At 44.7% G+C, this 25,282-nt stretch overlaps 1 protein-coding gene across 4 annotated transcripts in view; it reads left to right on the forward strand.

Annotated features, from left to right (window-relative positions):
- MARCHF6 (membrane associated ring-CH-type finger 6) overlaps positions 1-25,282 on the forward strand; it is a 1,325,445-nt gene that overhangs the window by 476,470 nt on the left and 823,693 nt on the right. The gene's annotated exons all lie outside the window — the stretch shown is intronic.

Genomic DNA, 25,282 nt, shown 5'->3' on the forward strand with positions numbered 1-25,282 from the left:
AGAGAAGCCCCTGGGAATCTATTGTGGTTTCTTATGTAAAAAGGGAGTGAATGCTCCTACCTGCAAGCCTGCTCAGAGAGGTCCAGGCGGTTGCTGCAGGGAAAGATGCCGCTCGGTGGATCCTGGCCTGGACGGCAGGATCAGCCTCTGACCTCCTCGTGTGGCCCCCCCCCGCCGGCGGGCGCGCGTCCCCGTGATATAGGCGCAATTTCGCGCCGTTTGCTGACAGGGGAAGGGCGGGCCTGTAGGTAAAAGGAATGGGCGGCCCTTCCAAAAGGTTCCCAGCTCAGTGAAGTGTGGAACTGAGAGAGGAAGGACCAGAGCGGCAGCGTGGGGCGTCGAGGACACACGGTGGCCAAAGAACAGTATTACAGTCTTCAAAAAGACTGTCTTTTACCCTAAAGAAAGGAAAAGGGTTTCTTTTTCAGCAGTTTTTTTTGGCAAATACTACTAAAGGGGGACAGAATGGTTTTTCTTTCTTTGGTTTAAAAAAACAAAAAAAAAAACAAACCAAGTTAATAAGAAAGAAGGCATTTTTTAAAAAGTCCCCCAGAAAGGTTTTTTGGGCAACAACTATTTATTTTCCCCAAACACCGTTAAGTAGCGGGCGTACCTCGGTATTGTACCATGGCATCTGGTTTAGAGGGTACAAGAGGTGGGGATTCCCCCAGAGGCTCTGAGGTCTCAGACAAAGTCATGCCGCTACTTTCCCCAGAGGGAGCCTTGGTGGAACCATCGGGATCTGGGGCTGGAGCTGGCACGGGTCAGTCCAACCCTAGGGTGGTCACGGACGAGGTACTGTCCACCTCTCTAAAGGAGATGGAAAAAAGAATGGAAAAAATGATAGCCAAGGCTATGCGGGGCAGAAAACGGAATAGATCTCCGTCGCCCGAGTGTGAACCCTCAGATGAGGAGGTCCATTCCGCAGGGGAATTGGAAGACCTCTTGGACAAGGACCAAGTAGGTTCAGGGATCGAGGATCCGGGTACGGAGGAGTCTGGCGCAGCCTCCCAAGGGGAAAGCTGGTGGGTTCAAGTTTTAACAGACTTGGTCCATAGGACGTTCAACTTGCCAGTACCAGATCTCCAAGTATCAACGGTCTCAGCTTTGGGCTCACTAAGAGCGCCTCAAACCAATGCGGTTTTTCCGATCCATCCTCTACTAGAGGAAGTTATGTTCCAAGATTGGGCCAAGCCAGATAGAATCTTTGTACCGCCAAAAAGATTCTCTGCCTTATATCCTATGGAAGAGAAATTTTCCAAGAGATGGGCAGCCCCGGCTGTAGACGCAGCCATCTCATGTGTTAACACATCTTTAACATGCCCTGTAGAAAACATACAGGTGTTCAAAGATCCGGTTGATAAACGCTTGGAAACGCTACTTAAAAACTCCTTCACTACTGCAGGGGCAGTAGTGCAGCCAGCTGTGGCTGCGATTGGGGTTGCACAAGCATTATCGGATCAAACTAAGCAGATGCTTAAGCTTATTCCTGCCCAGCAGGCAGAATAATTTTCGGACGTCCCTAGGGCCATACGCTTTACGGTAGATGCGATTAAGGATTCGATCCAGCAAGCGTCACGTTTATCGTTATCCCTTATCCATATGAGAAGACTTTTATGGTTAAAGAGCTGGGAGGCAGAGCCCACATGCAAGAAGCTCTTGGTAGGGTTCCCCTTCCATGGAGGACGACTCTTCGGAGAAGACCTGGATAAATACATTCAGACCATTTCAAGCGGAAAAAGTACTCTGTTGCCCACCAAGAAAAAGTTTTGAGGGCCTGCGTTTAAACGACAGTACTCCCCTGGGCAGGGGCCTTCCAATACCAAGCAGTATCGACGGCCTCCTGCAAGATCAAACTTTAACAAGTCGCAGGGACAGGCCGCCGGAGGCAAGAAGCAGTGGTTTCGCAAGCCAGCAAAGCCAGCCCCCAAGCCGGCCTTATGAAGGGGCGCCCCCACCCACGAAGGTGGGGGGAAGACTGCGTCTCTTTGCAGAGGTTTGGGAGGCCAGCATTCCCGACAAATGGGTACGGTCTTCCGTGGCTACAGGCTACAAACTAGACTTCCTAAAGTTCCCTCCTCCTCATTTTCAGGAGTCAAGAGTACCAAACGATCCGAAGAAGGGAGCCGCATTAATAGCGGCATTGAATCATCTACTCTCTCAGGAGGTAATAGTAGAGGTACCAGTCCAAGAACAGGGGCTAGGTTTCTACTCCAACCTATTCATCATCCCAAAGCCCAACGGCGATGTCAGGCCAATTTTGGACTTAAAAATGGTGAATTCATACCTAAAGATCCGCTCATTTCGGATGGAATCCGTGCGGTCAGCAGCTGCCGCACTTCAGAAGGACGATTTTATGGCATCCATGGACATAAAGGATGCTTACCTTCATGTTCCAGTTTACCAGCCACATCAAAGATTTCTACGCTTCTCGGTGGCTCTACGTCATTTCCAATTCGTGGCGCTTCCCTTCGGGTTGGCTACGGCCCCCCGGGTGTTTACGAAGGTCCTAGCTCCAATCCTAGCCAATCTAAGGATCCAAGGGGTCACGATCCTAGCATACCTGGACGACCTCCTAGTCATAGATCACTCGTCTCCTGGCTTGGAACGAGCAGTGGCCCTCACAGTTCAGTACCTCGAGAGGTTCGGCTGGGTCCTAAATCGAGAAAAATCAGCATTCCAGCCCACAAGGCAGTTGGAATATCTCGGCATGAGATTAGACACAGAACAACAGAGGGTGTTTCTACCTCTGATAAAGGTCAAAGCCATCAAGGAATTAATCCTACTGGTTCTAAGCAAGAAAGAACCAACTGTTCGCCTATGTATGCGGTTACTAGGCAAGATGGTGGCCACATTTGAGGCGGTACCGTACGCCCAGAGCCACACTCGCATCCTGCAGGCAGCCATCCTGTCAGCATGGAGCAGGAGGCCACAGGCCTTGGATATCCCTTTGCCGCTCTCATCAAGAGTCCAACAAAGTCTGTGTTGGTGGTTAGACCCTCAGAATCTACTGAAGGGGAAGTCTTTCAGCCCAGTGGCTTGGAAGATAGTAACCACAGACGCCAGCCTGACGGGCTGGGGAGCAATTTTGGATGGTTGCACTCGCCAAGGTACTTGGGCAAAGCCAGAGAAGCAGTTGCCGATCAACATCTTGGAGCTCAGAGCTGCTCGACTAGCCCTCAGGGCTTGGACGGCCAAGTTGCAGGGGTTCCCGGTGAGAATTTAATCGGACAATGCCACGGCAGTGGCATACATAAATCACCAAGGGGGAACCAAGAGTCAAGCCGCTCAGAGAGAGGTGAGCTTGATTCTCCTATGGGCAGAAGCCCATGTGCCCTGCATATCGGCAATATTCATTCCAGGAGTGGACAACCTTCAGGCGGACTTCTTAAGTCGCCAGACTCTATGGCCGGGGGAATGGTCTCTACATCCACAGGTCTTTCAGACACTCTGCCAGAGATGGGGAGTGCCGGACGTGGACGTCATGGCATCAAGGCTCAACAAGAAGCTAGACAGGTTCATATCCCGCTCAAGGGATCCGATGGCCTACGGAACCGATGCGCTGGTTTGCCCTTGGCATCAGTTCAAACTACTTTATGCTTTTCCCCCGCTCCAGTTACTACCCCGCCTGCTGCGCAGGATCAGGGTGGAGCACATACCAGTCATCCTGGTGGCTCCAGCATGGCCCAGAAGGGCATGGTATTCACTAATCCTAAAGATGGTAGTGGGAGACCCTTGGACTCTTCCTCTAAGGCCAGACCTGCTATCGCAAGGTCCGATCCTCCACCCTGCCTTACGGCATCTAAATTTGACGGCCTGGAAGCTGAATCCCTGATTCTCAGGGGTAGAGGTCTGTCTCAGAAGGTAATCTCTACCCTAATCAGAGCCAGGAAACCGGTCTCTAGGGTGATTTATTACAGGGTCTGGAAGGCCTATGTAGGTTGGTGTGAGTCCAAGCGATGGCTTTCTCGCAAGTTTACCATCGATAGAGTATTAAGTTTTCTCCAGCTAGGAGTGGATAAAGGACTGGCATTAAGCACTATCAAAGGACAGATTTCAGCTTTGTCAGTGTGGTTTCAGCGGCCGCTGGCCACCCACTCGCTGGTTAAGACCTTAATGCAGGGGGTCTTACGTATTAATCCTCCAGTTAAATCCCCGCTTTGTCCGTGGGATTTAAATCTTGTTCTGTCAAGATTACAGAAACAACCTTTTGAGCCGTTGGCTGAAATTCCTTTGGTTTTACTGACAAGGAAGTTAGTATTTTTGGTCGCCATAGTTTCCGCCAGAAGAGTATCGGAACTGGCAGCCTTATCCTGTAAGGAACCATATCTTATTTTTCATAAGGACAGGGTCGTTCTCCGCCCTCATCCTTCCTTCCTACCAAAGGTTATATCCAGTTTTCATCTAAACCAGGATTTGGTATTACCATCCTTCTTTCCTAAACCTACTTCCAGACAGGAAGGGTTGCTGCATACCTTGGATATTGTCAGGGCCATGAAGGCCTATCTTAAAGCTACAGAGAAGATCCGGAAAACAGATGTGTTGTTCATTTTACCGGATGGGCCCAAGAAGGGGCAGGCAGCTGCAAAATCCACCATCTCAAGGTGGATTAAACAGTTAATCACTCAGGCCTACGGCTTGAAAGGGTTGCCTCCTCCGTTATCATTAAAGGCTCATTCTACTAGGGCCATGGGCGTCTCCTGGGCAGCACACCACCAGATCTCTATGGCTCAAGTTTGCAAGGCGGCAACCTGGTCTTCAGTCCACACGTTTACAAAATTCTACCAGTTGGACGCAAGAAGGAATACTGATACAGCCTTTGGGCAAGCAGTGCTGCAGGCTGCAGTTTGAGACCCTCGGATTCCGGGGGCTCCCTTTGGAGTTAAATTTAAAAATTATTTTTCTCAACTAAGTTGGATTTATTATGATTTGAGTATATCTCTAAATTAAATCCTTTTGTCTTGGGAAGATGTTCTCCCTCCCATCATTGTAAGCATTGCTTTGGGACATCCCATATAGTAATGAATATGCTGCTCTGTGTCCCGTGATGTACGATAAAGAAAAAGAGATTTTTAATACAGCTTACCTGTAAAATCTTTTTCTTGGAGTACATCACGGGACACAGAGCTCCCACCCCTCTTTTGGGGACCATTTTGGGAGGCATACTGCTTGCTACAAAACTGAGGTACTCCTCCTATGCGAGGGGGTTATATAGGGAGGGGCACTTCCTGTTCTTGAGATTGCCAGTGTCCATCACCTGAAGGTACTCCATATAACCCATATAGTAATGAATATGCTGCTCTGTGTCCCGTGATGTACTCCAAGAAAAAGATTTTACAGGTAAGCTGTATTAAAAATCTTTTTTTCAGTCCCCAAGTGTATAGCGGTGCGTTATCCCTTTAAAGAAGATTTTCTGAAAAAAATTAACTTCCCCGATTGTGGACCCTCCGGTGTCCAGGTAAAACAAGGTGACCACACTTCTAGTGGAAGGAGCTCCTGCTTTCAAAGACCCTGCAGACAGGGGGGCTGAGGCAGTGGCCCGCTCTTTGTTAACAGTGGTGGGGTCAGTAGTGCGTCTGGCCGTTTGCCGGGGCCTTGGTGGCTCAGAAGCATACTGAGTGAGCAAAGATGCTACTGCAAAGTTTTCTGACTAAACACCCATTGCGGATGAGGGCCAAGTGGGATGGAGAAGTGGGCCCGATGAATGGAGAGCAGTGGGAAGAGGCCCTAGAGGCTGTACCAGTATGCTCCCTGAATGTATCCCATAGAGTGTCACACCCCCCACAGACTGTTTGCTATGGGTATGCAGCCCACTCCATTGTGCACCAGGTGTAAGAGAGACCACGATGACTTGATCCACCTACTGTGGAGATGCCAAAGCTTCACCCATATTGGAAGGGGGTGGTGGACACCATAAACAGGGTGTTTCATGGTTTCATTGCCTACAGATCCAAAAACAATGTTTACTCCATATACTAGATGAGTTAGATTGGGAGGAAGGCACAAGGGTGGCGGTAATTAGATCTCTGTTTTTGGCTCGCAAGCTTATAGTGACTCGTTGGATATTGGAGGACCCTCCTACACTTAAATAATGAATTAATACAATGGGGGATATGCTCCGGAAGGAAAAAAATAATATTCCAGCATAGGGGGTTTAGCCCAGAAGTTTGAGAAGCTGTGGGGACCATGGCTGAATGTACCGGGCTTGGCCCCGGTGGATCTGGCCACGGGCAGATTGTTGGGCCTAGATACCTGAACAGGGTATATGTTTTGCGTTTGGGCCTCATTTGAGGGTACTGGTAGCCCATCACAGTAGGGGGTGGGAGGCGGGCAGAGTCGGAAATGGTTTGTGTTATATGTGCAGAATGTGCAGTATTATGGTTCATTTTGTTTGGATTTGTATCAGATTGTTTATGTAGCTTTGATGTATGTCTTTTACTTGTTCTTCAATAAACTTTTTTTTTTCTGGATAAAAAAAAAAAATGATGCCACGGGAGGTAAGAGTACTATGCTTCCGCCATCTAGGAAGGGTAAGGAGCCACACTGTTAAATCATATGCAATAATATACATATCTCTACCCTTGGTCTATGGTAACCTATACTTTATAACTATTGCATCTATGTATTCATTGTATTTGTATGTCCCTGTAATTAGCTAATATATATGACCAGAGTGTATTAGGCTTAAGGCTATAATGCTAGTTATAAAGACTGCCACAGTTGCTAGATATACACATTATATTTATTTCCTTCAAAGTAGGAATATCACATTCTAACAACAGATATCAGATACAGTCTAGATCAACCATAATAATAAAACATACTTAACAGTCCTCTCTGACCCCTTACTGGCTGTGCTCAGATGTAAAAAAGAGAAGGCCTCGACCACATGGTGTTAGGGCCCAAGCCAGTCTGGGCCTCATTTAGGCCCAAGCACAAGCTGGAAGCCTTCCCCAGCAGAGGTCCTCGCTCAAACTTGTGTCAAAGAGAATAGACGGAGCTCTGTGTTACAACCAAACTCACTCATTACTCATTCAAACTCCCTCCTGTTTGCCTTTGGACCAATCATTGTTCATAGGGCAGTCTTTCTCCAGCTGGCTTGTAGGGTATTGTCTTACACATATGAGCCAGACCCCCTGCTATGCAGACTTTGCCTGTGGCCAAATTCCTCTGTAGGTGTCAGCATGGCTGATGGAACATTAGACCATGTTGCCTCCAACACACACCATAGGCATGGGCCCTTCTTTTCCGCTCATAAGCTGCTTTATCGTTCACCAGGAGCTGCAGGTAAGGGCTCTCAGACCGATAAGGCACCTGTTGAGGCACAAAAGCTTCCCTGGTTTCGCAAGCCCAATAAGCCTGCACACAAACCTGCAACCACATGAAGGTTTGCCCCCGCCCGACACTTGGGTGGGGGGGTCATCTTCGCACATTCACGGCTCAGTGGCCTTCTCTACTTTCTGACTGGTGGGTTTGCAAAAAAGTTTCCTCAGGGTACAAGATAGTTTTTTTTTTCTCTCTTGCCCTCCAAACATATTTTTCCCCTCAAACCTTCAGCTTCCTCCGACTCATTGGGTGGCTCTGTTTGGGGCAGTACAGGATCTGCTGGCACGTGGGGAGATCATGCATGTGAGACTGCTGGAATAGTTTCAGGGGTTTTATTCATGTTTTTTGTTCCAAAGAAGGAAAGGGTCCGTCCGATTCTGTATCTCAAGGCCATGAACTTCTTCATGAAAGTTCAGGATGGAATCAGTGTGCTCTGTAAGGGGATTTCCTGGCGTCCTTGGACATCAAGGAAGCATACTTGCATGTTACCATATTTGTCAGACAGGGGTTTCTGTGTTTTGCGATCATGGACGACCACTATCAGTTTAGTTTGTGGCTTTTCTATTTTTGCCTGGCATCAGCACCAAAGGTTTTTACCAAAGTGCTCGCCCCGATCCTGGCTTTGCTGAGACAGCGAGGTATCGCTATAGTGGGGTATCTGGACAACCTTCTGAGAGCTGCTTCAAGCTCAGAATTGGAGGTGGATGTGGCTATTGCCACCCAGACCCTTCAAGAGTTTGGTTGGTTGGGTCCTGAACCTCCAGAAGTCGTTATTGGTGCCGAGTCAGCATCTGGAGTACCTGGGCTTGGTTCTGGATTCCTTGGATGCAAGATTTTTTTTTTCACCTCGGACAAATTACAAACTTTTCAGGCTGAAGCTACTGGTTCCCCACAGACGGTCGTCACTGTGTTTTTTCATTCGAGTCCTGGGCCTCATGGTAGCCTCCTTTGAGGCAGTACTGTATGCTCAATTCCACACTTGTGCCTTACAGAGGGAGATCCTGTCCAAATGGGACAAGTCTCCGTGGTCCCTGGATTGTCAGATCTGGGTGAGCCGTCCTGGTCAAGAATTCCCTGGTCTGGTGGCTGAGATCTCCGTCCCTTCAGGCCGGAAAGTCGTTCCTTCCCTTTCAGTTTACAGTAATCATGGTGGACGACAGCCTGACCGGTTGGGGGGGGGTGTCCAGTCGGCACAGGGTCGCTGGACACAGGAAGAATCATGCTTACCGATCAACATGCTGGAGCTTCGGGCGATCAAGCATTGCCTCTCCACATGGTCTCAGACTTCAGGGGCGTCCAGTCGGACAAGAAAAATGTGTATATCCAGGGCGCTCCAAGCATTTGAATCCTGACAGATAAAGTCTGTGTTGAAGAGGGTAGTAAATCTTCACACACTTTAGGCAGCACTCAGGGAGACAAGCAATCTCTGATGGAAACAGAAAAACAAACAAGGCACCTCTAAGTGCAGAAGTATAAAACTTTGAATATCCCCTAAAGGGGTTAAAAACTCAAGATAGTGGATGAAACAGGCATGTAGCAGGTAAGTGCGTCCAGGAGATGTTCCAGTGGCAGGGCAGTCCCAGTCTGTGATGGTAAAGCTTCCAGGGAAGTCCACAAGATAACATCTAACTTGTGCTGTGAATGTTCTGGGGACACAATAATGCTGGAGCCTTTGGAAGATGTCAGAGGAAGCGAGACAAAAACCAGCATGCAACACAAACAGGAAGTGGTGTCATAGAGGCGGGACACGTTTCAGAACAGCTTATTGGTTCCTTCTTCATCCAGTGACAATGGTTCCATAACAGCTAGACTTCTTATAGTCTATGTGTTGTAATGGGGGCGGGACTTGTGGACAGCAATCAAATAGAAAGCAACACAGTGTTTTAGCAGCAGAGCACTGCCAAGTGACTATACACTGTTTACACACACAGAAAAATAATATTAACGATAATAAATAAAAGTAACACAAAAAAAAAAATGAAAAGTAGGACCATAACTGGACAGCATAATAGGACAGAATTTGCATACTACTTTTTGCTAAGTCTGCATACTCATATGTGTTGGGGAAAATGATGCATGGGATAAATATTAAACATAAAACATAATCTATTTTTGACAATATTAAAATCCATATAAGTTAGTTAAAACAGGGGAATTTTTATCAGGGGGAGGAAGAATACACATGTATGCATACATAAACACATAGTACACCAGACATAGAGGAGGATGAACATTAGAGAGGATTTCTTTATACAATGGCACTAATTTTAAAATCCTCATTTAACCCTCCAGGGGCCAAAACACTTCCCTACGTAGAAGCTTGCAAAAGCGCTCAGCTGATGGTGGGTCTCTAGGCATCGCCTCAATCACCCAAACCGAAAGACCTTCAGTAGATTTTTGGTGATGTTCAAGGTAGTGCCTAGGGACACTATGGTTGTCTAGACCAGTGTTTTTCAACTCCAGTCCTCGAGGCACACCAACAAGTCATGTTTTCAGGCTTTCCATTATTTTGCACAGGTGATTTGATCAGTTTCACTGCCTTCGTAATCACCACAACCGTTTCATCTAAAGGAAATCCTGAAAACATGACCTGTTGGTGTGCCTTGAGGACTGGAGTTGAAAAACACTGGTCTAGACCATCGGTAATAAAACAGCGGTGTTAACCAAACCGTTTGCACAATGGTCTAATGCAGTGTTTCTCAATTCCAGTCCTCAGGCCCCCCCAACAGGTCAGGTTTTCAGGATTTCCATTATTTTGCACAGGTGATTTGATCAGTTTCACTGCCTTAGTAATCACCACCGCCTTTTCATCTGAGGGAAATCCTGAAAACCTGACCTGTTGGGGGGGCCTGAGGACTGGAATTGAGAAACACTGGTCTAATGGTTCACCCTCCATTAAACAAACCACAAGGACATGTCAAGCAATAGACTACATGGTCAGAGGAACAAGTGTGGAAACCTTTGATGGGATACATTTTTCCTTTTACACACAAGTCCCTCTGGCCATGCTTGACAAATCTACAGGTCTTACAAAGGGGTTTTCGGCACGGATACATGCCTGAGATAGCTAAAAATGTAGGGATAGAATACCCTGGCAGTAAGGGTTTTTCTTTAAACTTACTTGGTGCCACTTTATCCTTTATGTTAGGGGCCTTTCTGTAGGCAAATGTTGGCTTTTTTGGTAAAGCAGGGACAAGGTGTTCATCCTGCAACAATAAGGGCCAATGTTTCCGCACAATGCCCTCCATCTGTCTGTGGCAGGAGTGAAATTGAGTAATAAACCGTATATAATTTTTATTGTTAATGTCGGCTTGGATCTTAGGACGTGATGAAATCGACTTATCTTTATAAAAGGAATAGGCTGTTTTGACAATATTGGCTGGGAATTCTTTATCAAGGAATGTTTCTTCCAAGATCTTACTTTGAGTCTCATAACTTGTATCCCTAGTGCAGTTCTTTTTCAATCTACAATACTGGCTTTTAGGTATATTGTTAAGCCACTGAGGTTGATGGCAACTTTTATAATTGAGAAATTACCTGCCGTAGGCTTAGTAAAATTCTTGGCATGTATGTCTTTCCCAATAGAGAAGAGCTCCAGATCAAGAAAGGCCAACTGCTGTTCGTGTATGACTGAGGTGAAATTAAGACACATATTATTATTGTTACAGTGAGCAACAAAATCAGAGACATCTATATATCTTCCATAAAACACAAAGTAAGATGGAAAGGGGTTGTTATGCCAAATATGAGAAGATTCCCAATATCCCAGTAATATTTGCATATGATGACACACAATTGGCTCCCATCACAGTCACGTTTACCTGCAAAAATAAGTCTTTTTTCAATTTGAAAGTAATTATGAGTGAGGCAAAAGGCAGTTGCCTCTAAAATAAAAGATGCTTGCCTGGAATTCAATAAGGGATCCTGACATAAAAAGGATTGGACAGCACACAATCCCACATTGTGTGGTATGGAGGTGTACAGAGACTGGACATAAAGTGAAACCCACAGGTAAGTGGGCTCCCAAGAATAAGGGGAGAGGAGTTGTAACAAGTGGGTACCATCTCTGATGTAAGACTGCACAGATTGAGCAAGTGGCTGGAGGAACTGGTCAACATATTGTGAAAAGCCACTGGTAATACTTCCCATTGCTGCCACTATAGGTTGTCCAGGGGGATTAGTTTGGTTTTTATGCACCTTAGGTAGGTGATTAAAAATATATGGGGTAAAACTAATGGTCCCAACTAAAAAATAAGCTTCATATTTAGTAATAACAGCATCACAGAGTGCATCCTTTACAATAGAAGCCGTTTCTATAGTAAAACTAGGCAAGGGATCAGTCTGCAATTTCATGTATGTGTTACTGTCTGACAAGTCTATTTGCCTCTGTAACGTAATCTAATTCTAGACGACTATACCCCCTCTCTTGTCAGCAGATTTAATTGTTAAATTAAAGTTATTGGTGAGGGCCTCAAGCGCCCTCTTTTCAGACTGAGTACGTTTTATGGACAGTCTTATTTTTGCCTGAGATACACATCTCTTGAATCTCTGTGTGTACTATACGATAAAAAGCATCAATACAGGAACCTTTCGACTTTGTGGGGTAAAAGACAGAGACAGGTCTGAATTTAGTATTCTGAATTGGTGGCAAGGTCATAAGATGCTGGATATATACTGTATTTGGTCATTCACTGAACTATCAAAGAGGCCCTGGCAGAATGCTCATAGTCAGGTTCAGTATTATGACAATACAGGTCTTCTAAAAGAGCTAAACAGACATGATCATCATGAGTCATATTGTCATTACACAGGGGACTGGCTGGGATAGGGTAAACCTCAGATTTGGCATGTGATGGGTAGACTTTATATATATAAAAAAAAAAAAAAATGTTTTAAAGTGAGACAACATATAAACTTATTTAGATCAGTAAATAAAATAAAGGGATTTGGCTGAGCAGAGGGTGCAAAATTAAGCCCCCGACTGAGTAAAGACATTTTGTCACTAGACAGCCGGTGTCGAGAGAGTGAAGATTTTTACTGTACTCCTTTTTTTTTTTTTTTTTTTTTCATGTGGTCTGGACTTGTATCTACTTCCTCTACCCCGGGATCCTCTGCTTTGTGCTTTCTTTTTAAAGGTTTGGTCAGGGGGGGGGGGGGGGGGTCTAATACTAAACAACGAGACCAGAGAGGATTCAGAAGATTGGGCCACACTAGTAGTGGGTACATATAAAGAATTTGGACAAAAGGTTATAGGTAGGTTAGATGATATTTGGTCAACAGATAAACTAGGCATTGAAGTGATAATGCTGGTGTCATTTATATGAATAAGCATCGTGGTACTCATATTAATTTCATCTGTATGAGAAGGAGAGGATATCCTGTGATTGCAACTAGAGATTGCCTGTGTATGGCTAGGTTGTAGGCCAACATCAGGTATGGATGAATGTAATATCGGAGGGACCTTTTTGGTGTCCTTTATCTGTAGGTTAGGTAGTGATAGGGATGTAGGGGACTTGAGAGGCACTCTATCATGTGGGAAAGGTAAGGATCTTGCACCAACTAAATGTATTTTTTATTTTATTTATAACGTGACAAATTAAGATGGTGTATATTAATAAATCATAAATATGTAATAAGCTGCTCCCCAAAAAAACTGTGAACTGAATTAAATGGTGGATATATGGATAAAGGGGGTGCTACAAATAAAGTAATAATAATAATAATATATATAGTCAATCCTAATACATCAGACAAATATATAACAAAACCAACAATTAATATTGTGACTAATCTCCAGAAGCACCACCAAGGATGGTGGGTTTATTCAAAATATGAGTGTAAAAGTCCATAAATAAATAAAGTGCTTGTGCTCAGACAATGTCTTCAAATTCACTGTCAAAAGTCTCCACCTCCACCAGCTGTAAAATCACCCAAAAATGTGCTACAAGGATGGCACCTTACCAGATGGTGTTGACCTATTTAATTAAAAATAGGTCAATAATAGCTTTGTGTCACAATATATGGACTTCCTATGCGGTTTATATTCCTTTAGTTCAGCCTGACACCAAACATCATGCTGGTGTCAGGCATGACCTGTTCAAAATAAGTCCTCAATATGGATAGACAAATCTTGTTGGAATCCAGGGGAAGGCCCCCTCATCAGGGAGAGGTGGCGTTTCTCTCTGGTTTCCACAGACAATATTAAAGTGTGGAAAATATTTTTAAACAATTCTGGCCCATTCTACTTAAATATACCGACTTTGTTAAAATCTTGCCACCAAAACCTATTTTCATATATAGAAGGGCCCCAGGTCTGAGGAACATGATAGCAGCTAATGTTCCAGACCCTCCGGAAAAAACACTAACATTTTTAGATGGATCCGGTTTTCACTACTGCACCCATTGTAGATCTTGTAAGAACACCAATAGACAAGGGAGGGAAATAAGTAAATTCAGGTCTAACGTGACTAAACAAGGATTTGCTATTAAGCCACTTATAACTTGTCATTCCAAATACGTCGCCTATGTCCTGGAATGTCCTTGTACCCTCCAGTATGTAGGACGGACTACTAGAGAGTTAAGTCAGGATAAATGAACATGTGGCCAATATCATCAAAGGTTTCCCCAATCACAGTGTGTCTAGGCATTTTGCCCAATGCCATAATATCTCAGTATAGATATTTCATCTCAGTATAGATATCCAGCATGATATTTTTCCCCAATGAGATCTGATGTGCTTCTTACATTTATTTTTTTAGCAGTATGTGTGTGTGATATAAATAAATTTTATATATATATATATATATATATATATATATATATATATATATATATATATATATATATATACTTCTCAGTCTAACCTCCTCCTTTTGACCTGAAGCAATTAATGCATGCTCCTACTCACTCTGAAGGCAGTACACTTGACCTTGTCTTTTCCCACCTATGCACTCCATGCAACCTCTCCAACTATACTTACCCCCTCTCTGATCACAACCTTATTAATTTCACTCTCTCCCTCTCATCTGCCTCCTTTCCCTCCAAATGCCTAACAGTTACTCATAGAAACCTTCACCATATCAACCCTTCTCTTCTACACTCTGTGACTGACCACCTCTATGACAAAATTGCACCCCTGTCCTGCACTGACCTAGCCACTTCTGTCTACAACACTTCACTTCTAGCATCACTGGACAGACTGGCCCCCCTCACTACATGCAGAATAAGGCCCTGTCCCTTTCAACCCTGGAAAACAGATGATACTAGACGTCTGAAAAAAACACTGCCGTGCTCTAGAGAGGTCAGTGGCGCAAGACTAAGTCCCAGGAAGACTTTGTCCAGTATAAATCTGCCCTCCAAATATACAATTCCAGCCTCCTCGCTGCCAAGCAGACCTATTTCATCACCCTCATTAAAAACTTATCAGCCCGTCCCCATCATACTCTTCTCTACCTTCAACTCTCTCATTCGTCCTCCATTGTCTCCACCCACTAACTCACTCACCACCCAGGAGATTGCCAATCACTTCAAACAGAAGATTTATACAATTTGCTCGGATACCCTCCATGCTTCACACCTTATGCCCACAGGTACAGTCATTACTTCCCTCTTTCAACCCCACCACTATAGACAAGGTCGCTAAATTACTTGCTAACATCCATCTTACTACCTGCGCTCTGGATCCCGTTCCCTTGCAAAAATGCTACATTCACCCTCTGGCTCTATTCTACACTCTCTAACCCACATCTTCAATCTCTCCCTCTCTTCTGGCATCTTCCCTAACTCTTTGAAACATGCACTAGTCAGCCCCATACTTAAAAAGCCCTCACTGGACCCATCCAATCTTGACAACCTACGCTCCATCTCCTTGCTCCCCTTTTTATCCAAACTCCTTGAACGTCTAGTCTACAACCAACTGAGCGTCCACCTTGCCGATAATAACCTTCTTGATCCCCTTCAGTCTGGATTTTGTCCTCCACATTCCACAAACACTGCTCTCCTAAAACTAACAAACAATATACTAACGACCAAAACTAAGGGACACAATTCTGTGCTCCTACTCTTGGACCTCTTTGGTCTCTGTGACTGTACTCTTTGCTGGTTCTCTACCTACTTATCCAACCGCACCTTCAGCGTTACTTAAAACTCTACTTCCTCCTCTCCTCTTCCATTCTCTGTTGGGGTCCCCCAAGGTTCTGTTCTTGGACCTTTCCTATTTTTAATCTATACCTCCTCCCTGGGTCAGCTGATAGCCTCCCACGGCTTCCAATACCACCTTTACACAGATGACACTGAAATCTATTTCTCTACCCCTCAACCCACTCCTTCATTCTACCCACGTATCACTATTTTACTATCAGATATATCACTTTGGATGTCACACCACTTCCTCAAACTCAGTCTATCCAAAACAGAACTTATCATTTTCCCTCCCCACGTGCCTCTTCCCCTGATCTCTTTGTCAAAATTGATGGCACAACTATCAGCCCACCCCTGGACTCTGAACTGTGCTTTAAGCCTCACGTTCAATCATTGTCCAAATCTTGCCGCCTCAACCTTCGCAACATATCCAAAATACGCCCCTTTCTAACCAATGACACCACAACACTCTTAATTCACTCCCTGGTCATCTCTCGCCTTGATTACTGCAACTCCCTCCTCATTGGCTTACATCTGCATACTCTAACCCCCCTTCAGTCCATCATGAATGCTGCTGCAAGACTTGTCCACTTTACCAACTGCTCTGTAGAGAGAAAGGAAACTGCCGCTCCAGGTGAGTGCACTCAGCAATCAGTGTCCTCTCAGAAGCGTGGGTGCAGGCAATGCGTGGAGCAAAGACTAGAAGAAAAGATTGGACAGCCGCATTTCCACAAAATCCTTAAAATGTTGCCTTTAATGATAAAAAATGGAAACCACACTACAAGTCACAGCAGACAGTGGGGTGGATAGCTGACGCGTTTCGCACTGGGGTGTCAGCGCTTAGTCATAGCTAAAACAAAATGGTACACAACTCGAATATATACACACCTAAACCAAGCCTGAACCAGTCACATGATCCACCTTCACCTGTGACCAACCATCGCTAATGGTGTAAGTAAGGTGGTAAAAACAATCGATGGTGATCACCTGGGGAGCTGGATCACATCAGTGGTAAAGTACAACACACATGTATACAAAAGAAACCCAAAGCTAAAATAAGCAATAAGGTAAAAAAAAATAAGCAAAACAAGTGCAAAATATATATAAAACGGACATGAACCTTAGATATAAGGAAAAAAATCATAAATAAAATCTAGTGACAATGAATATACACATATAACCAAAGTGACGATAAGGGATACAGAGCAATGTCGTTAGATACAAATGTAAGTGTATGTGTTCTTGTTCGACATATAAAACAACGTGAAAGAATGGAGAATCCTGTGCATATATGTACAGGTAAAATGAACATCAAGATTGAGTGGCATTGTGTAGCAGGAAACTCAAACGTAGGCGAAAGAAAAACAATAAACAGTTATAAAAAGACAGAGCTCAAAGTAATATATGAAAGTGGGATTGTATAAATTATAGGTGACTATGATGACGCTCGCATAAAGAGCTATAATAAAATAGGATGTATAATATGTGGTTCAAGTTCCTATATCCACATATATAGGTCAAATATACACTCATCATGCAATAGTGTTGACGGGTGTATAGAAGAAAAATTCCAGTAGTACTATATCATTTAAACTGCGGCCTAATTTTTACCCGGTGGGATCTAGAGGTAAGGATCTGGACCTTTTCCAGAAAATGGTGGAGAGGGACCTCACCCGCTTGGCTCAGGACCGTCACAGGGGACATTCCTCCAGCAATTTATCCAAAGGAGAGAAATGTGCCTTAAAAATGCTAGAAACTGACAAGACCATTACAATTAGAAATGCAGATAAGGGGGGTACTGTTGTGATTTTAGATTCTGTTGTATATAAAAATGAGGCACTCCACCAATTAACAGATATATATACATATTTATCATTAAAATCAGACCCCACTATCCCTTTTTCTAAAGAATTGACCATGCTTCTGGACCGCACTGTACAATCCAGGTATTTTTACTAGCAAGGAAATAGATAGTTTTATTCCCATTAACCCCATTATGCCCATCTTTCACCATTTGCCAACAAATCATAAGGGCTTAGATCCGCTCGTTGGGAGGCCCGTAGTCGCGGGAATTGGCTCCCTAAACGAGCGTTTAGGTGAGTGGATAGATGGCCAACTACAACCACTAGTTGTGGAACTTCCTGGCTATCTTCGTGACACTAAAGATCTGCTTACCAAACTCCATGGCTTCACATGGTCAGATAAGCACAGATGGATAACCTGTGATGTCACAAGCTTATACTCCAGCTTCCCCCAACATCTAGGGTTAATAGCAGTCAGTTGCTTCCTTAAGGAGTCAGGAACATTTTCTCTGGCACTTCAGGATTTCATCCTACAGGCCCTTGAATATCTTGTGACTCATAATTTTTTTTATGTTTGACGGGGACTCCTACCTTCAGAAATGCGGGGCCTTCATGGGAGCCAATTTGTCTCCCTCCCTTGCCAACCTATACATGGGTTGGTGGGCGAGGTCCCGCATCTTTGGTTGTGGTAGCCCTCGTCGCTCTGGCACCTTTTTACTGTCGCTACATAGACAACCTACTATTCATTGTATCTGACAGCACAGTTGACCCGGTTGATTGGCTTTCCTATCTCAATGACCTTAATCTTCATTTCACGGGTAACCTATAAGCTTTCACCATTGAGTTTCTGGATGTCAAACTCTCAGGACTTGGTGGGCAGATTGTCACTGGGTATTCATCCCATCCCGGACACACTATTAATGGAGTGCCCTATGGCCAATTTTTAAGGCTCAAACGCCTCTGTAGTTCATCAGAGGACTTCACTCATGAGGCCATCAGCATGTCAAAAAGATTTAAAGAGAGAGGTTATCCAAACAAAATTATTAACAAAGCTCTGTCCAAAACCAGTGTTGTTCCCAGAGAGTCCCTCTTAAACAAAACTGTTTCCACTAGCAAAAAAACCTTCTGCATCCTTTAACAATATTCCAGTTTTTTCTACACCATACAGTCTGGAATTTAACCACTTGACAACTGGGCACTTAAACCCATTTAATAACCAGACCAATTTTCAGCTTTCGGTGCTCTCACATTTTGAATGACAATAACTCAGTCATACAACACTGTAACCAAATGAAATTTTTGTCCTTTTTTTCCAACAAATAGAGCTTTCTTTTGGTGGTATTTGATCACCTCTGCGGTTTTTATTTTTTTCGCTATAAATGAAAAAAGAACGAAATTTTTTTAAAAAAAAATAAATTTTTCTTCATTTCAATTATAAAATTTTGCAAAAAATGAATTTTCTTCATAAATTTGGCCTAAATGTATACTGCTACATATCTTTGGTTAAAAAAAAAAAATGGATATTATTTAGTCTGGGTGAAAGTTATAAGGTCTACAAGCTATGGTACCAATTACTGAAAATTGATTAATTTGATCACATCTGAAGTACTGACAGCCTCTCATTTCTTGAGACCCTAACATGCCAGAAAAGTACAAATACCCCCTAAATGACCCCTTTTTGGAAAGAAGACATTCCAAGGTATTTAGAAAGAGGCATTGTGAGTTTTTTGAAGTTGTCATTTTTTCCCACAATTCTTTGCAAAATCAAGGTTTTTTTTATTTTTATTTTTTTTCCACAAAAGTTTTATATTAGCAGGTTATTTCTCACACACAGCATATGCATACCACAAATTACACCCCAAAACACATTCTTCTTTTCCTCCCGAGTATGGCGATACCACATGTGTGAGACTTTTACACAGCGTGGCCACATACAGAGGCCCGACATGCAGGGAGCACCATCAGGTGTTCTGGAACACCCAGAACAATTCTGACATGTCTCTCCTACATGTAAAAATCATAATTTATTTGCTAGAAAATTACATAGAACCCCAAACATTATATATGCTTTTTTAGCAAAGACCCTAGAGAATACAATGGCGGTCGTTGCAACTTTTTATCGCATATGGTCTTTGCACAGCAATTTTTCGAACGCATTTATTTGGGAAATAAAACAGTTTTGTGCTTTTTAAAAAAAAAAAACATTAAAGTTAACCCAATGTTTTTGCATAGTATGAAAGATGAAGTTACGCCGAGTAAATAGATACCCAACATGTCACCCTTCAATATTGCACACGCTTGTGGAATGGCGCCAAACTTTGCTACTTAAAAATCCCCATAGGTGATGTTTTAAATGTTTTTACTGGTTAAATGTTTTTATTTAGAGGAGGTCTGGGGCCAAAATGATTGCTCTCGCGCTAACGTTCGCAGCGATACCCCACATGTGTGGTTTGAAGACCGTTTTCTTATGTGGGAGGGACTTACGTGCACATTCGCTTCTGTATACGAGCACGCGGGAACAGGGGCACTTTAAATATATTTTTTTTTTTTTATTGTTCATTTTACTTTATTTTAGTTTGACACGTTTTTCCCCAAAAATAAATGTTTTGATCACTTTTATTCCAATTACAAGGAATGTAAACATCCCTTGTAATAGGAATATAGCATGCCAGGTCCTCTTTACAGTGAGATATGGGGTCAATAAGACCCCACATCTCACCTCTAGGCTGGGAAGCCTGAAAAAAAAAAAAAAACGATCCTGGCTTCGATCGCAGCGGTGAGTCGAAAGAAGCACCGGAGGGCGAAGGGAGTGGGGACGTCCCCTTTTGCCTCCCGTAAGAACGATCAAGAGGCGGAACAGCCGCCATGATCATTCTTAAGGTGTAGAGAATCGCCGGCTGAAAAAAATGATATCTGAATGATGCCTGTAGCTGCAGGCATCATTTAGATATCCCTGCACAAAGTCAAGGACCTCATATGACGTGGGCGGGAAGTGGTTAAAACACATTTTTTCCCCAGAGTATTTTCTGGGTATTGCAGAGTATTGGTGCGGGGGTATTGCAAAATATTGGTGCGGGGGTATTGCAAAATATTGGTGCGGGGGTATTGCAAAATATTGGTGCGGGGGTATTGCAGAGTATTGGTGCGGGGGTATTGCAGGGTATTGGTGCGGGGGTATTGCAGAGTATTGCGCAGTGGGTATTGCAGAGTATTGCGCGCGGGGGGTATTGCAGAGTATTGCGCGCGCGGGGTATTGCAGAGTATTGCGCGCGGGGGGGGGTATTGCAGCGTATCACGCGGGGGGGGGGGGGGGGTATTGCAGCGTATCGCGCGCGCGGGGGGGGGTATTGCAGAGTATCGCGCGCGCGGGGGGGGGTATTGCAGAGTATCGCGCGCGGGGGGTATTGCAGAGTATCGCGCGCGGGGGGGGGGGGGGGGGGGGGGGGGGTATTGCATTGCAGAGTATCGCGCGGGGGGGGGGTATTGCATTGCAGAGTATCGCGCGGGGGGGGGTATTGCATTGCAGAGTATCGCGCGGGGGGGTATTGCATTGCAGAGTATCGCGCGCGGGGGGGTATTGCATTGCAGAGTATCGCGCGCGGGGGGGGGTATTGCAGAGTATCGCGCGCGGGGGGGGTATTGCAGAGTATCGCGCGCGGGGGGGTATTGCAGAGTATCGCGCGCGGGGGGGTATTGCAGAGTATCGCGCGCGGGGGGGTATTGCAGAGTATCACACGCGGGAGGGGGGGTATTGCGCAGGGAAGGCAGAGTATTGCAGGGGTTAATGCAGGGATGGCTGAGCAGGGATGGATGGATCTGTGACTGCAATAGTCACAGATCCATCCCACGCTGCTGCCATCCGCGCTCTCCTCTCACACTGTACCGATCGGTACAGCGAGCGGAGGGAAGAACCGGCGTCATCAAATGACACCAGTTTGTTTACCTGTGATCGCTCCGTCATTGGACGGCGCAATCACATGGTAAAAGACCACTGTTATTGGTCAGTTACCGTGATCTGTGTAGCGCCAGGTCTCATAGACTCATTCCGCGCACGGAATTTCTTTGTGCGCGCCCGAGGCGGCGCGCATTACTGAATCTGCTGGGCGCCCTTACATAACGGCGACCCCCCAGTTAGGCAACCACCTTGCCGCCGTTATATGACGGCGGCTGGTGGTTAACTGGTTAAATATATAAAACGCAAATATCTCCCGATTTTATATAATGATGTGGTTTATCAGAACATTTTAAAAAAGGGCATAAAAACAGTGTCCCAGCGGGCACCAACCCTGGGAAGCACTCTCACCCAGCCTATTCTTGAGCACGCCAGCCAGCACCAATTGGCTACAATTCCAGGGCACTTACAAGTGTGGGACCAGAGAATGTAAATATTGTGGCCAAATAAAAACGGGACAGTATGTCCACTCCTATACCTATGAGAAGAGCTTTAAGATCAAAGTTCATCAATTGTAATACACAATTCATAGTATATGTCATCAGTTGTAATGCATGTCAAGTACAGTATGTGGGTCGCACGATTCACAGATTAAGAGACAGGCTCTCTGATCATTTATATGACATCAATAAAAATCATAATACTAATGTGGCCCACCACTGGAACACAGTGCATTCTAAGGATGTGACCAGCTTATCCATACAAGGTATAGAGAAAATCACTACGTCCATCAGAGGGGGCGACAAATTAAAAAAAAAAAAAAAAAACTATGCAGGCAGGAGGTTTTTTGGATATTTTCTCTCCAAACTAGATTTCCGAAGGGGTTACACTTCGAATGGGACGTTTCCCGTTTTTATGACCACTAGAAGTTATCCCCAGCCTGCCTTCTCTGTTCATCTATACTTTTATCCTATACATATTCTTCCTGTTAATTTTATTGCTGTTCAAATTTCATTCTTATTCTATGGTCTACATGTATTTTCACACATTTTTATGTATCTTCATGAATTCTGTAGACTTGTTTGTAGTCACTATGCCATATATACATCATATTTATGTATTGAGGGCCCTACCACAACAAAAACATAAGTATTGGAATGTTCATTTAGTGATTCGTCTATTCTTGACCTCACACTCATGTCTTTTGCTGGATCATTAGTACTAGAAAAATCAGACAATCTAGTCAGATATTAATCAACATCCAGCACACATGAGAGAGACCATAATATTGAATCATATTATCATATCTCAAAGGTCTCAAAACATCCCTCTACTCATGTACACAATCCTTTAACTTTCTCTCCTTCTTTACATTCATTCCACTTACAACCATATTGTTCAGTGCAAACTGTCCCTTTACACTATATTAATTATATTTTCACACACATTTTTGTGACACCATGCTCTGAACTTATTATTTCCACATATTGTATCCAGTATAGTTTATTATTCATCATTCTTTTTTTGATGGTTTCATTGGGCTCCCAAGGGTTTCTTTATTTGAGGACCATTCACACACGAGATCGGCCGATTTATCGAGCCTTTCCTATACAGCGTCCATCTTGATTGGCCTCACTATTGACAACTTCAAAGGCTTCAATATCCAACACCAAATATTTTTAACGACCTAAAAATTCCTTTTTAGGCCTTTTTCTCTTCCGTTCATAGACGGACACAGCCTTCATTGACATTAGGGTTATGCTTCTTCCTACCAGGAGAGTTTAGGCAGAATATAACAGCACTTAAAGTGTTAAAACCTTTCCTTTGTGCCACTCCTCCCAGGGGGCGTGGCTCCCCAGGCATAACCCACACCCTGCTCTAGGAGCCTCAGTCTTTTTCTGCCTAACAGGAGAGGAGTCAGGCGCTTCTGGAGTCCCTGTACTCTGGAGTTTTTTTCTTGCAATTTTTCTCGCTTTTATTATTTTGTTCCTGCATTTTTGAATCCTGCGATTCTTCTATCAACAGCCGACTGGGTGACAGGCTGGGTCCTCAACTCTTGTAGTCCCCCCATGTTCGGCCATCGAGCGTGTGCCGGCCCTTAGCTCAGCTTTGGGACGTCCACTACAGGCCCCGTTGCTCCAGGGGCGGCCGGGGAACTTTGGTTCTAGGGCACACATATGACCGGTCTCTATGGCTTTGTCACAGTGTGGCCGACAGCCATGCCGTTTTACGGACATTGGTTCTGTCTGGGATACCTCCAGCCGGGTAGTCGCAGGACGGGTAACTAGTGGCCCCTTACTCAGGTAAGTGGTCTGGCTGGTGTTTTCCCTGGGGAGGTCGACTGAGGGTCCGCCCTGCTTTCCTCTCTCCCCTTCCTCTCCCTCCTTCCCTTGACTGGGTAGTGGCTGTGAAGGGGGGCCTCCTGGGTTTTCTTTATTACCACCGTGGCCCGTGTGTTGTTGGGGGACTGTGTTGCTACTCTGGGGGGTGCTGCTGTGTTCTATGAGGTGATTTTTACCTCAGACGGTGGCCATCTTGGAAATCTCCTTGGTAACACTGTGATTCTTCCCTGAGGTGACAGACACAGCACAGCCTCTGGTCTCTTGTAACAGTTTTAGTGCTGTAATAGTTTTAGTGCTGTGAAACGCTGTGATTCTTCCATGAGGTGACAGACACATCACAGCCAGCACATCAGAGCACACCTCAGGTTTTTCTTTTTTTATAACATCTAGTTTATTGGAAAAGTAGACAACAAAAAATCAGAATTGGGAGACGCAGCTCCCACAGTTGCGTATTACAAAGTATAGGCAAATAATTGAAAGGCGCGACAACACATGTCACGTCAGTGCAAAGTTCAGTAAATCACAGACGAGTTGGACATGACATGAACGTGTAACATATATGGCAGAAGAAAACGTTTACACGTTAAACGTAGGTTTGTAATGCAGAAGGATTATCTTACATTCGATATATACCTGTGTCAAGGCAGCTTCTCAGCGTCAGAGAGGAAAGAAAGTAGATAAAAGAATGTGAAGAGAAAGAGGGGGGAGGAGGCATGAGAGGGATGGGGAGGAGGGGGTTTAGGTACATGGGGGAAGGGATAGGTGAGGGGGTCCAGCAGAGCGCCCAATGGTCAAATGTGCAAAGCAAAGCCACATTTGTGTATTCTGAGTGGTCTAGGCCATAGACAGTGTCTGTTCGTAAGCAGGTGAGAGTTTAAATTGTACCCAGGGGGACCATGTTTGAAACAATTTCTCGGCACGGTCCGAGGACTGGGCCACAGTTTCCTCCATGTTGTATGTTTCCGTTATTCTGGACAGCCAATCGCGGATCGAAGGGACCCGAGTGGATTTCCAATACAAGGGCACTAAGGCCTTAGCTGCGTTTAGAAGGTGCTTAGTCAAAGAGTTTTTATAGGAACGATAGGATACATTTGAGATGTGTAGGAGGCAACATGCAGCATCAAGTCTCATCTTAGTCTCCGTGATCATCCGGATTACATACTGTCTGCCAGAAGGAGGCAATCAGAGGGCACTGCCACCATATGTGGAGGAGAGTGCCCCTTTCCTCACCACATCTCCAGCATGCATCAGACGTCTGCGGAAACCAAGAGTGTAACTTTACTGGTGTAGCGTACCAGTGAGTGAGCAGTCTGTAGGCAGTTTCCTGCGCTCTAGTGCTCAACGAGCATTTATGAGCAAAATTACAGGATCTCTTCCATTGGGATTCTGAGATCGGGATGTCCAGGGCTCGTGTCCATCTCTCTCTGAACCTATCATCTCCACTGACCGGTTGATCTCGCAGCCATGTATAAGATAGTGAGGTTGCCCTCTTCACGGGTTCGCCTGCCAGGCACACTGACTCCAGCTCTGTAGGCTCCCTACTGAAATTAAGTCTCCTGACGTCACGATTTAGGTATTTCCGTATTTGAAAGTAAGTCCAGAGGGGTAGGTCTGGAGTGTCGAGGTCAGTCTTCAGGACACTAAAGTCTTTAAACGTAGCGTCGTGGAAGCAGTCTATGGCTAGTAAAGGTCTGGAGGTGTCAGGAAGGCGGAGAGAACGGTTTTCCAGTCCGGGGGGAATGTCAGGATTGTTGAGGAGAGGTGATAATGGGCTTAAGGTT

The sequence above is a fragment of the Rana temporaria genome, chromosome 5 (assembly GCF_905171775.1).
Source record: "Rana temporaria chromosome 5, aRanTem1.1, whole genome shotgun sequence".
Taxonomy (NCBI): Eukaryota; Metazoa; Chordata; class Amphibia; order Anura; family Ranidae; genus Rana; species Rana temporaria.